This window comes from Nicotiana tabacum, chromosome 22, assembly GCF_000715075.1.
Source record: "Nicotiana tabacum cultivar K326 chromosome 22, ASM71507v2, whole genome shotgun sequence".
In the NCBI taxonomy this organism is placed as follows: Eukaryota; Viridiplantae; Streptophyta; class Magnoliopsida; order Solanales; family Solanaceae; genus Nicotiana; species Nicotiana tabacum.
Genome location: NC_134101.1, coordinates 135456930 through 135468284, shown reverse-complemented (window position 1 = coordinate 135468284; position 11355 = coordinate 135456930).

The following is an 11355-nucleotide window of genomic DNA, read 5'->3' as shown; positions in this document are numbered from 1 at the left end:
ATGCAAAGCACAAGTTTCATAAAATTCTTGAGAAATACTATTCAAATCATCTTTGCTATAAGCATCAAAAAATCACGTTTTAAACTGGCTCCATTTATCACTAAAAAATTCCTTTTGAATATATTTTCGTTCCCGAGAACCGGGGCTAAAATCAAATTTGGTGTGGAATCATTAAGTACTATTGGGGTCGAAATCCATCTCGGATACAGAAGGAATATCCTTATCAGAAATATTATCATTGTCCTGAACAATATTTGTTTGAGGGTTAACTTTAACCCTTTCAACCCTTTCAAAAGGCTTATTACTAACTTTACTAGTAATAGTGTGTAAAGAGGTTGCACGATTGCGAGCTGGACCGTAGACTGGTTCAACATGAGAAATATGTTGAATAGCAGGTAGAAGTCTATGATTAGAGAACGAATGTCTATTATAAATAGTAGACTTATCATCAAATTGAATACAAATCCTACCATCCGGATTTTGGGTAACATGCAAAAATTCAGTATTTGACAAGTCGTTAGTAATCTGACTTGGGGATGTAACCGAATTTAAAGTCCAAGTAGTTGGGAAATTAATTTCTTCCCACCTAATAGGTCTCCTAGTGGTGACCTTGGACCTTGCAAAATTGGTTTCTACCAGTATGGTCTGATCTGATGTATCGTATGACTTACATCTAGGATTCAAAGTAGATAATAATTTAAAATAAATCCTATAAGACATACATATAAGTTCAGAACCAGGCACATAATTATAACCATGCGTTTTCACATTTAAAGTCAAGGCATCAAGAATATTAACATCAGAAAGAGATAGTTGCGGATTGAGTTGAGTATTAAAATATACTGGACCATAGGCCACAGTAGATTCAATCGAACCCATCAGAGACTGTCTGAAATTCAGATTTCTAGCATCTCTAAGAGCTGCCAAAAAGGTCTCTGGTAACCCTTTAAGGGTTAAAGGTTTAAACGCAATTTGAACCATACCAATATGCAAGTAATGATAATGATGTTTGTATAAGTCAATATCGTGTTTGTTTAACAAACGAATAGTCTGTTCAGAAGAATTTAATGCCAAAGACTGTTCAGTCGTTTTTATCAATTGTTTTGAAGAAAGTTTATCAAACCAACCATAATCATAAATGGTTTTTATAGAAACTTTAGGAATCGTCCATTTATTTAACAAATCAAGGTTTTGAGGTATATCTACATCTTCAAGTTTAGTACTTTTAGTACTTGTTTCTCCCAGATCCATTCCAAAAGGTTCATATCTATGTTGAATATTTCACATCTTGCATCATTCCTAAAAACATATCAGAATTTTCATTAATCGAATCAATCTGATCAGAATACACCCTTATATATACACATAATACACCCTTATATGTATATATATAAGAACATGAAGCGCTCGGAACACATGGACGGATTCTTTTAGGTATTGATACACTTGTAAATTGATTCATCGACTTATAACCTACTCATATGCATATATATATATATATATATATATATATATATATAAGCAATTTATACTAGTATATACATATATAGTTTACAAGAAAGTGCCTTAGATAAAAAAAATTAAAAAAAAGAAGCCTGGAACGAAAAAAGCCGGTTAGGCCCACGGGGCCCGGCCTATTATGCCCCTGACCATGTGGGCTTAGGACCACCGTGGGCCGGTTCCACACATTGGGACAGTTTGGTCCGGGACCGCCTCAACCCGGCCCGCCTGAAGTCCAGGCCCGTTTGGCCCGACTCATTTGGCCCGGGCCTGGACCACAATACAGCCCTAACATAACAACATCGAAACGACGAATCACACTTCAATTCGAAATCAATGAACTTGAAACTTCAAACTTCCACAACCGATGCCGAAACCTACCAAATCCTGTCCGATTGACCTCAAATTTTGCACACAAGTCACATTTTACATTATGGACCTGCTCCAACTTCTCGAATCGGAATCCGACCCCGATATCAAAAAGTTCACTCCCGGTCAAACTTTCCAAAATTCCAACTTTCGCTATTTCAAGCCAAATTCTACTACGGACCTCCAAATCACAATCCGGACATGCTCCTTAATTCAAATCACCCAATGGAGCTAACTGAACCATCAGAAATCGAATCCGAGGTTAAATTCTAAAAAGTCAAAAATTGGTCAAACCTTTCAAATTTAAGGCTTCTAGCTGAGAATCACTCTTCCAAATCAATTCCGAATAACCTGAAAACCAAAATCGACGATTCACATAAGTCATAATACTTCATACGGAGCTACTCATGACCTCAGACAACCAAGCGAAGTACAATTGTTAAAAATGACCGATCGGGTCGTTACAAGAGTTCCAAGAACCAGAGATATTCCCAAAGTTTGGACAAATTTTGATACTGCCGTAGTCCGTTTCACTGAGTGGTCTTGTGAGTGCACACTGTTATACATATACAGAATTGTGTCAAAATAATAAGTCATCTGAATGAATATATATTATCTTATAATATTAATAATTCATGCGCTAATTCTGAAAAAGCCAAAATAAGAAACAAATGGAGAAACAAAAAAAATTATGAACTTCAAATTGGGATCCATCAACGGCGGATCTACAACATTCTGGACTTGCTTTCTTTCATGAATCCAATTTCGCCAACGTGAAGTCAGTGTTGAACACTTATTTTTCATCCTTTTTTTCTTTTTCCTTCTCAATTTGTTGATTACTCCTACAATTACTCTAGCACAGACATGTTGGTATAACTTACAAAACAAACAACACACTTTTTAATCAAAATAATTACTATTATTGTTCGATAAATATTGATAAAGAATCTAAAAGAGCCAAATTGTGCAACCAGTTTTTTAATAATGAACAGTTGTAAGAGACTTGATGAAATTACGAAATCGATGTTAGATGAAGGGGTTTTAGGAAGTTGTCATTAGTATTTTATGCGCCAGAATATAGTGGCTACTAAAGAGGCCGAAGCTGCACTCTTTGATATTTTTTACTACAAGAATTTAACCCAATGAAAACAAATAAGACTACTCCTACGAATATAATGAATATTTTTCATCATTTTTTTCTTTTACTATTGGAGTATGACCAAGGAAAAATAAATATCAATATCCTGAACGTTGGTTAATGAGAAGATGTAACGACCCGACTGGTCATTTTGAGAGTTATATTGTCACGACCCCAAACACCTCGATCGTGATGACGCCTATCACAGTACTAGGCAAGCCGATTCAACATTAACAATATCGAGTTCTTTTGTAAATTTATTTTCTAATAAGATAAACCTCAAGTATCTCATCTTAATATATATAAAAGAAATAAGAGGAAACAAGTACGTAAATACATCAACACAGTTCGAATCTGGTGTCACTAGTCTTGAGCCACTAAGTACAACTCAATACTGTCTGCTTAACACAAGATAAGTCTGAAATAAAAACTACTAGGATAGTAAGGAGAAAAGCAGGGTTGCGAACACCGTGCAGCTACCTTGCTATCTCTAAAAATACTCAGAAGCTGCTGAAAGCTCTCACTCTGATGCTCTGGCACTTGGATCTGCACACAAAGTGCAGGGAGTAACATGAGTACGCCAACTTAGTAAGTAACCAAAGTAAATAAAGGCTGAGTGCAGTGACGAGCATTTAAAATCATATACATACTTTTATCAAGAATCTCAACATAATTATCAAAGTCAAGTCTGTAGTTCAATAACCAAATATCTCGTAAAAACTCCACTTTCAATGAAAATTATTTAAAGCATTTGTTCAACATTTTTCAATAGAGGCTCAGTATAAAAGAAGTGAAAACAGAAATCTCATAAACAAGCCCCTCGGGCAAAGTATCGCTCATAAGAATAGCCTATCGGGCAAGCCTCTCAGTCACTCGTGACTCAGCTCTCATCAATCATCACTCACTCTCAGCACTCCCGCTCAATAGATATCTCATAATAATAACCGTTGCAGCAGTGCGATACGTAAATATATATAGTTGACTGCGCTCATTGGAGGTGTGCAGACTCCGAAGGGGCTCCTTCAGCCCAAGCGCTATATCGCTGCGGCGTACCGCCCGATCCAACATATCGCTGCAGCGTGTAGCCCAATCCATATAAATATCAATATCGCTATGGTGTGCAGCCCGATCCATAAATATATATATATATATACCTCACCAATAGGTCCTCAACCTCTCTCAGTCATTAACCTCACCGCCACTCGGGCATTTCAGTAAAAATCGGGGAACTCAGCCCAAACAGTTTTCATATATTTAATACAGAGTAATAAAACTAAATCAAACAATAAACAAGTAAAAATCATGACTGAGGATATGCTTTCAAATCAAAATTGTGTGAGGAAAGTAGTAAAATACCCCTAAGACTCCAAACCGTTAAGCACAAGGCCCCAAACATGGCATTCAGCCCAAGTTAACAAATTCATTTCTAGAACACATGGATATCATATAAAGTTCATCAAAATATGCAACTCTACAGTTGTCATGGGACGGACCAAGTCACAATCCCTACGGGTGCATGCCCGCACGCCCGTCACCTAGCATGTGTGTCACCTCATTTATCAAAACAGTACGAAATTCCGGGGTTTCATACTCTCAGGTCTAGATTTACAATTGTTACTTACCTCGAACCAGATGGAAATCTACTCCACAACGCCCTTGCCTCTCGACTCGGCCTTAAATCGCCCCGAATCTATCCAAAATTAGAATCAGAACATCAATATATGCTAATGGAACAAAGCTCACGCGAAAATAATCAAATTACATCAAAAATCCCGAAATTTGTCAAACCCGACCCCCGGGCCCATGTCTCAGAATCCGATAAAAATCACATTAATAGAATCCTTATCCTCCCACGAGTCCATACATACAAAGAATATCAAAATAGGACCTCAAATGGCCCCTCAAACCCCCAATTTACCTCTCCAATTTCAAGCCCTAATTTTCCAGTTTTTCACCCTTAATCTCATAAATTTTCATGTTTAATCCACTAGAATTCACCATAGATATAAGTATTATGTTCAAAAATCTTACCTCAATAAGAATCCCCTTGATTTCCTCTTCAAATCCCTCCAGAAGCTTCAATCTCGACTTCAAAAATGGTGGAATGGGCTAAATTTCGCGAAGGGGAACTTATATACTTTTTGCCCAGTGATTTCTGCACCTGCGGGCAAAATATCGCACCTATGGACCGCACCTGTGGTTTTCATTAAAATCCTCAGACACTACACCTGCGGCTCGCAGATGAGGTCTAACTGCCCACTCCTACGCTCACCCTTCCGCTTCTACAACTCGCACATGTGGTCCCCAATCCATAGGTGCGGTTATGACAGAACACAGCAGCTTCAACTGCTCCAATTCAAGTCCAAACTTTCTGACAACCTTCCGAAATCATCTCGAGGCCTCCGAGACCTCAACCAAAAATACGAACAAGTCACATATCATCATTCAAACTCATACAAACCCTAAGAATACTCAAAACAACGTCGAAAAACCAAATCACCCTCGGATTCAAGCCTAAGGATTTTCAAACTTTCGAATTCCGCAATCGATCCCAAAATCTATCAAACCTCATCCGAATGACCTGAAATTTTGCAGACATGTCACAAATGACACAATGGACCTACTCCAATTTTCAGAATTCCATTCCGACCCCGATATCAAGATTTCCACTGCCGACCGAAAAATGCCAAATTTTCAATTTTGCCAATTCAAGCCTAAATTCACCACGGGCCTCCATTTTAAATTCCAATCATACTCCTACGTCCCAAATCACCTAACGAAGCTATTCGGACCATAAAAACTAAATTCCGAGATCATTTACTTAAAGATCAACCTCCGATTGATTTTTCCAACTAAGGCTTCCAAATAAGAGACTAAGTGTCTCTTTTCACTCCATGGCCACTCCAGACACTTAACAATCAATACGATAAGACGAAATACAGCTGAACAATACATAAAGGAGCAGAAATGGGGAGAACGAGATTGAAACTCATGAAATGACCGGTCGGGTCGGGTCGTTACATATAGCCTCGATCCCCTATTTACTACTTTTTCCGTATTTTTTTCAGCTTATGTGACTTTTCGAGAACTTCTGTTTTTGGTTTTGGAGTGTTTTGGGGCACTTAGTCCCTAAACGGAAGCTTAAGTCTTAGGATTTCATTCGCAGTCGAAACTCTGTAAAGACGACTCCGGAATAGAGTTTCGTCAGATCCATTAACTCCGTTGGGTTATTTTGGATTTAGGGGCATATCCGGATTGAGTTTTGGAGGTCTGTAGCTTATTTAGGCTTGAAATGGTGAAACTCGAATTTTTGGAGATTTTGATCGGTAGTGGACTTTTTGATATCTGGGTCGGATTTTGATTCCAGAAGTTGGAGTAGGTCCATAATGTTGAATATGACTTGTGTACAAAATTTGGGGTCAATCGGACATAGTTTTATAGGTTTTGGCATTGGTTGTGGAAATTTGATGTTTTAAGTTCTTTAAGTTTGAATTGGAGGATGATTCGTGATTTTTGCGTTGTTTGATGTTTTTTGAGGGTCGACTAAGTTTGTATGGTATTTAAAGACTTGTTGGTATGTGTGGTTGAGGTCCCAGGGGCCTCGGGTTGATTTCGGGTGGTTAACGAACCTTTTGGACCTAAGAAAAGATTGCAGATTTTGCTGAAGTCTCCAGCTCTGGTTTCCTTCTTCGCGTTCGCGGGGGAGGTCTCGCATTCGCGAAGAGGAGCTGGGACAGGAGGGAAAGTTGTTTTTCGCATTAGCAAATATTGTGACATATTCGCGAATGTTTGGCCATCAGTGTATCGCGAACGCGTGAAGGACATCGCATTCCATATAGAGGAAGTGGAGCAGCTGCGGACCCCAAGGATTTGTTCTACGCATTTGCGTAAAGGAGACCACGTTTGTAAAGGGTCTGACAAGTGAAGCTATGTGTTCGCGAGAGGGCACTCGCGTTCGCAAAGGAGGAATTTCGATCAGTGAATTTTTGTTCTACGCGAACGCGAGGAGATGACCGTGTTCGCGAAGAAGGGAGCACCTGGGCAGATTTAAAAGTCCAAAATCGAGGGTTTATGTCATTTTTCAATATTTGGACTTCATAGCTCGAAATTAGGCGATTTTTGGAGAGATTTTCACGTGGGTGTTTGGGGTATGTGATTCTTACCTAGTTTGGTTATTTCCAATGATTTTATCTTTAATTTCATCATTAAATAGGGATTTGAGTTGGAAATTTGGGGAAAAAAGGTAGAAACGTCATAGACTAAAATTTTGAGTTTTGGTGGATGATTTGAGGTCAGATTCGAGTAATTCTTATATGGTTAGACTAGTGAGTGAATGGGTGTTCATATTTTGTGACTTTTACCTGATTCCGAGATGTGGTCCCAGGGAAACCTTTTATGGCGATCTTCCAATTTCTTGCTTTAGCTTTGATTTCATTAGCTAGATTAGTTTCTTGTAGTTATATTTATGTTATGTAATTGATTTTGGCTAGATTTGGGCCATTCAGAGTTAGATATCCATGGGAAAAGCATTGTTACGGATTGATTTGAGCTTGGTTCGAGGTAAGTGGCTTGCCTAACCTTGTGTGGGGGAATTCCCGTTAGGATTTGGTACTCCGTGTACGTAAGGTGACGAGTGCGTATACGGGCTATTCGTTGTTAAACCCAATTTTTTTTACTGAGTAATAACTTGTTTCATCTTAATTGAGTCATACCAGAATGTGTAGTTATCCTGTTTAACCTAATATTACATGTCTACTTGTCTTAAATGCTTATCTGAACTCAGTGCACCATGCTTAGTGGGTTTCCTAATTTCTTCCTTGACTTGTACTTAGTCTAAATTGTAGGACTTCGTGTTATAGTTATTATCTCTATTGTTTGAGTTGCGTATTTATTTTGGGACTACAGAATAGTATTCCGGGAGATCCTCCTGCATATTTACTTTGGGACTACGAGACGGTATCCCGGTGACATCCCCCTGTACATTTACTTTTGGGACTACGGAATGGTATTCCGGGAGATCCCCTTGTACATTTACTTTTGGGACTACAAGACAGTATCTCGGGAGATCCCCTGTTGTTGTTCTGTACACTGTACTGTATTGTTCTATGATTTCCTTCTCATTTCATCTTAGTCATCTATTATATTGTAATTTTTTTCTCTGTGTGTGTGTGTGTGTGTGTGTGTGTGTATATATATATATATATATATATATATATATATATATATATATATATATATATATATATATATATATATACACACACACACACCCCTAACCTAACCTCGTTAGTACTTGACCGAGGTTAGGCTTGGCACTTACTGGGTACCAATTGTGGTGTACTCATGCTACTCTTCAGCACATGTTTTTGTGTGCAGATCCAGGTACTTCTTATCAGCCGCATTATCAGTGAGCTAAGATAGCTTTGGAGACTTCAAGGTATATCTGCCGCATCCGCAGACCTCATAGTCCCTTTCTACTCTTCCTTATGTCAAACACTTCCTGTATTTTCTTTTGTTAGACTCTAGAGTATAGAGATACTATTTTTTTTGTAGTTTGTTACTCATGATATTCCGGGTTTTGGGAAAACTGTGTACGTCTAGTCGCTTGGTTATTGTACATGCCGAGGGGTATTATCATTGTTTATTTAGTATCTAATGCAGTTAGTTGTTTAGTTTTGCTTCTATTACTGATATTCTCGCAATCTGTTAGGTTTCCCTAGTCGTAGATACTAGGTGCCGTCACGACATGTCTCAGAGGGATATTTGGGTCGTGACAAGTTGGTATCAGAGCTCTAGGTTCATAGGTGTCGTGAGTCACAAAACGGCCTATTAGAATCTCGCGGATCGGTACGGAGACGTCTGTACTTATATTCGAGAGGCTATGAAACTATTAGGAAAATTACACTTCTTTGATTCATTGTTATGCAAAATTTATTGACATCAAAATTCTAAACTTCTGTATTCCATTCTTTCTCGCAGATGGTGAGGACCCGTATTGGAGGTTCTGATGACCAGGCACTCGCGCCCCCTGCTAGAGCTGCCACAGGCCGGGGCCGGGGTAGAGGTAGAGGACACCCACATAGTGCAGCCAGAGCACCCGCACGAGCTTCTATAAAGGAGCCCCTAGTAGCTCCAACTGGAGGGCAGACACCTGAGGACCTATTGCTGCACCAGCCCTACAAGAGATTCTAGCTCAGTTCATGAGCATGTTCAATACCTTAGCTCAGGCTGGATTGATCCCGCTAGCTCCTGCCACATCTCAGGCCGTGGGAAGGGCACAGACTCCCACAGCCTGCACTCCTGAGCAGAGGATCCAAGCCGACCAGGCCTCAGAGTTCATCCCTATGCAGCCGGTAGCTCCGGTTCAGCACCAGACTAGGACATCCGCTTCTGAGGCAGAGCAACTCAAACTTGAGAGGTACAAGAAGTACCACCCACCTACCTTTAGCGGATTGGCTACAGATGATGCTCATGGTTTTCTGGAAGAGTGTCATCGTATTCTTCGTAATATAGGCGTAGCAGAGATGAGTGGGGTTTCTTTTACCATCTTCCATCTTAGAGGAGCAGCCTATCAGTGGTGGCGTGCTTATGAGCTAAGTAGTCCGGACGAGGTAGCTTCACTTACATGGACTCAATACTTGGACATGTTATTGAGAGATTATATCCCTCAGAGCCTCGGGAACTCATGGCGCGCGGAGTTTGAGTAGTTGCGCTAAGGTGCTATGACTGTATCTGAGTATGCAGTCCGCTTCAGTGATTTGGATTGATATGCACCGGCCTTGGTTGCCATAGTTCGAGAGAGGGTTCGACGGTTTATTGAGGGACTCCACACCAGTATTTGGATTACTATGGCTAGGGAGTTGGAGATGGATATTTGTTATTAGTAGGTTGTGAGTATCGCCAGGAGATTGGAGGGCATGCTTGCCCAGTATAGAGAGGAGAGAGAGGCCAAGAAGTCTCGACAAGCTGGTTCTTATTTTGGTGTTCGTGCCCCAACAGCTCGCCATGGTAGGGGTTATGTGAGTTGCCCCGTCCATTCAGCCCTTCCAACTGCCAGTGGTGTTCCAGCCCCTTTTGGGCCCTAGGAGCCTTATTATGCACCGCTAGTATCTAGTGTGCCTCCTGCACGAGGTGCTATTAGCGGCCAGTCTAGCAGACCTGGCCCGAGCCATCCACGCCCTCCCAAAGCTTGTTTTTCGTGTGGAAACACTCGCCATATAGTGAGGAATTGCCCCAGACTTAGGAAGGGTGCACCTCCACAAGATTACTCAGGCACCGCGTGCTCCACCAGGTCCTCAGGCTATGGTTATAGCACCAGCTGCCACCCCACCTGCTCATCTAGACCGAGGTGGAAGTTGGGGAGGTAGAGGTCACCCTAGAGGGGGAGGCCAGGCCAGAAACTATGCCCTTCGTGCTCGTATACAGGTAGTTGCTTCCAACTCTGTCATTATAAGTATTGTTCTGGTCTGTCATAGAGATGCGTTGGTTCTATTCGATACATGCTCCACTTATTCCTATGTGTCCTCTTATTTTGCCCCGCATTTTTGGCGTATCTCGGGGTTCCTTTAGTTCCCTTGCTTATGTGTCTACTCTTGTGGGAGATTCTCTTGTTGTGGACTGCGTGTATTAGTCGTGTTTGATTGCTCTTAGTAGTTTTGAGACCAGAGGCGATTTATTATTGCTCAGCATGGTAGACTTTGGTGTTATCTTGGGCATGGACTAGTTGTCGCCCCATTACGCTATTCTTGATTGTCATGCCAAGACCGTGACACTGCCTATGCTAGGTTTACCATGATTAGAGTGGAGGGGTACCTTAGATTACACTCCCAGCAGAGTTATTTCATTTCTTAAGGCTCAACGAATGGTTGAGAAAGGGTGTGACGTGTATCTAGTTTATGTGAGAGATGCCAGTATTGATTCCCCTACAGTTGAGTCAGTTCTAGTAGTGAGGGACTTTCCAGATGTGTTTCCATCTAATCTTTCGCGGATGCTTCCTGACCGAGATATTGATTTTTGTATTGATTTTTTATCGGGCACTCAGCCCATCTCTATTTCTCCCTATTTTATGGCTCCTCCTGAGGTGAAGGAGTTGAAGGAGTAGTTACAGAAGTTGCTTGATAAGGGCTTCATTCGACCTAGTGTGTCACCTTGGGGTGCTCCGGTATTGTCATGAAGAAGAAGGATGGTTCTATGCGAATGTGCATTGATTATCGCCAGTTGAACAAAGTTACAATGAAGAATAGGTATCCATTGCCTCATATTGATGACTTGTTTTATCAGCTATAGGGTGCCTGGGAGTTTTCCAAGATTGATTTACGTTTAGGCTATCATCAGTTTAAGATTCAGGA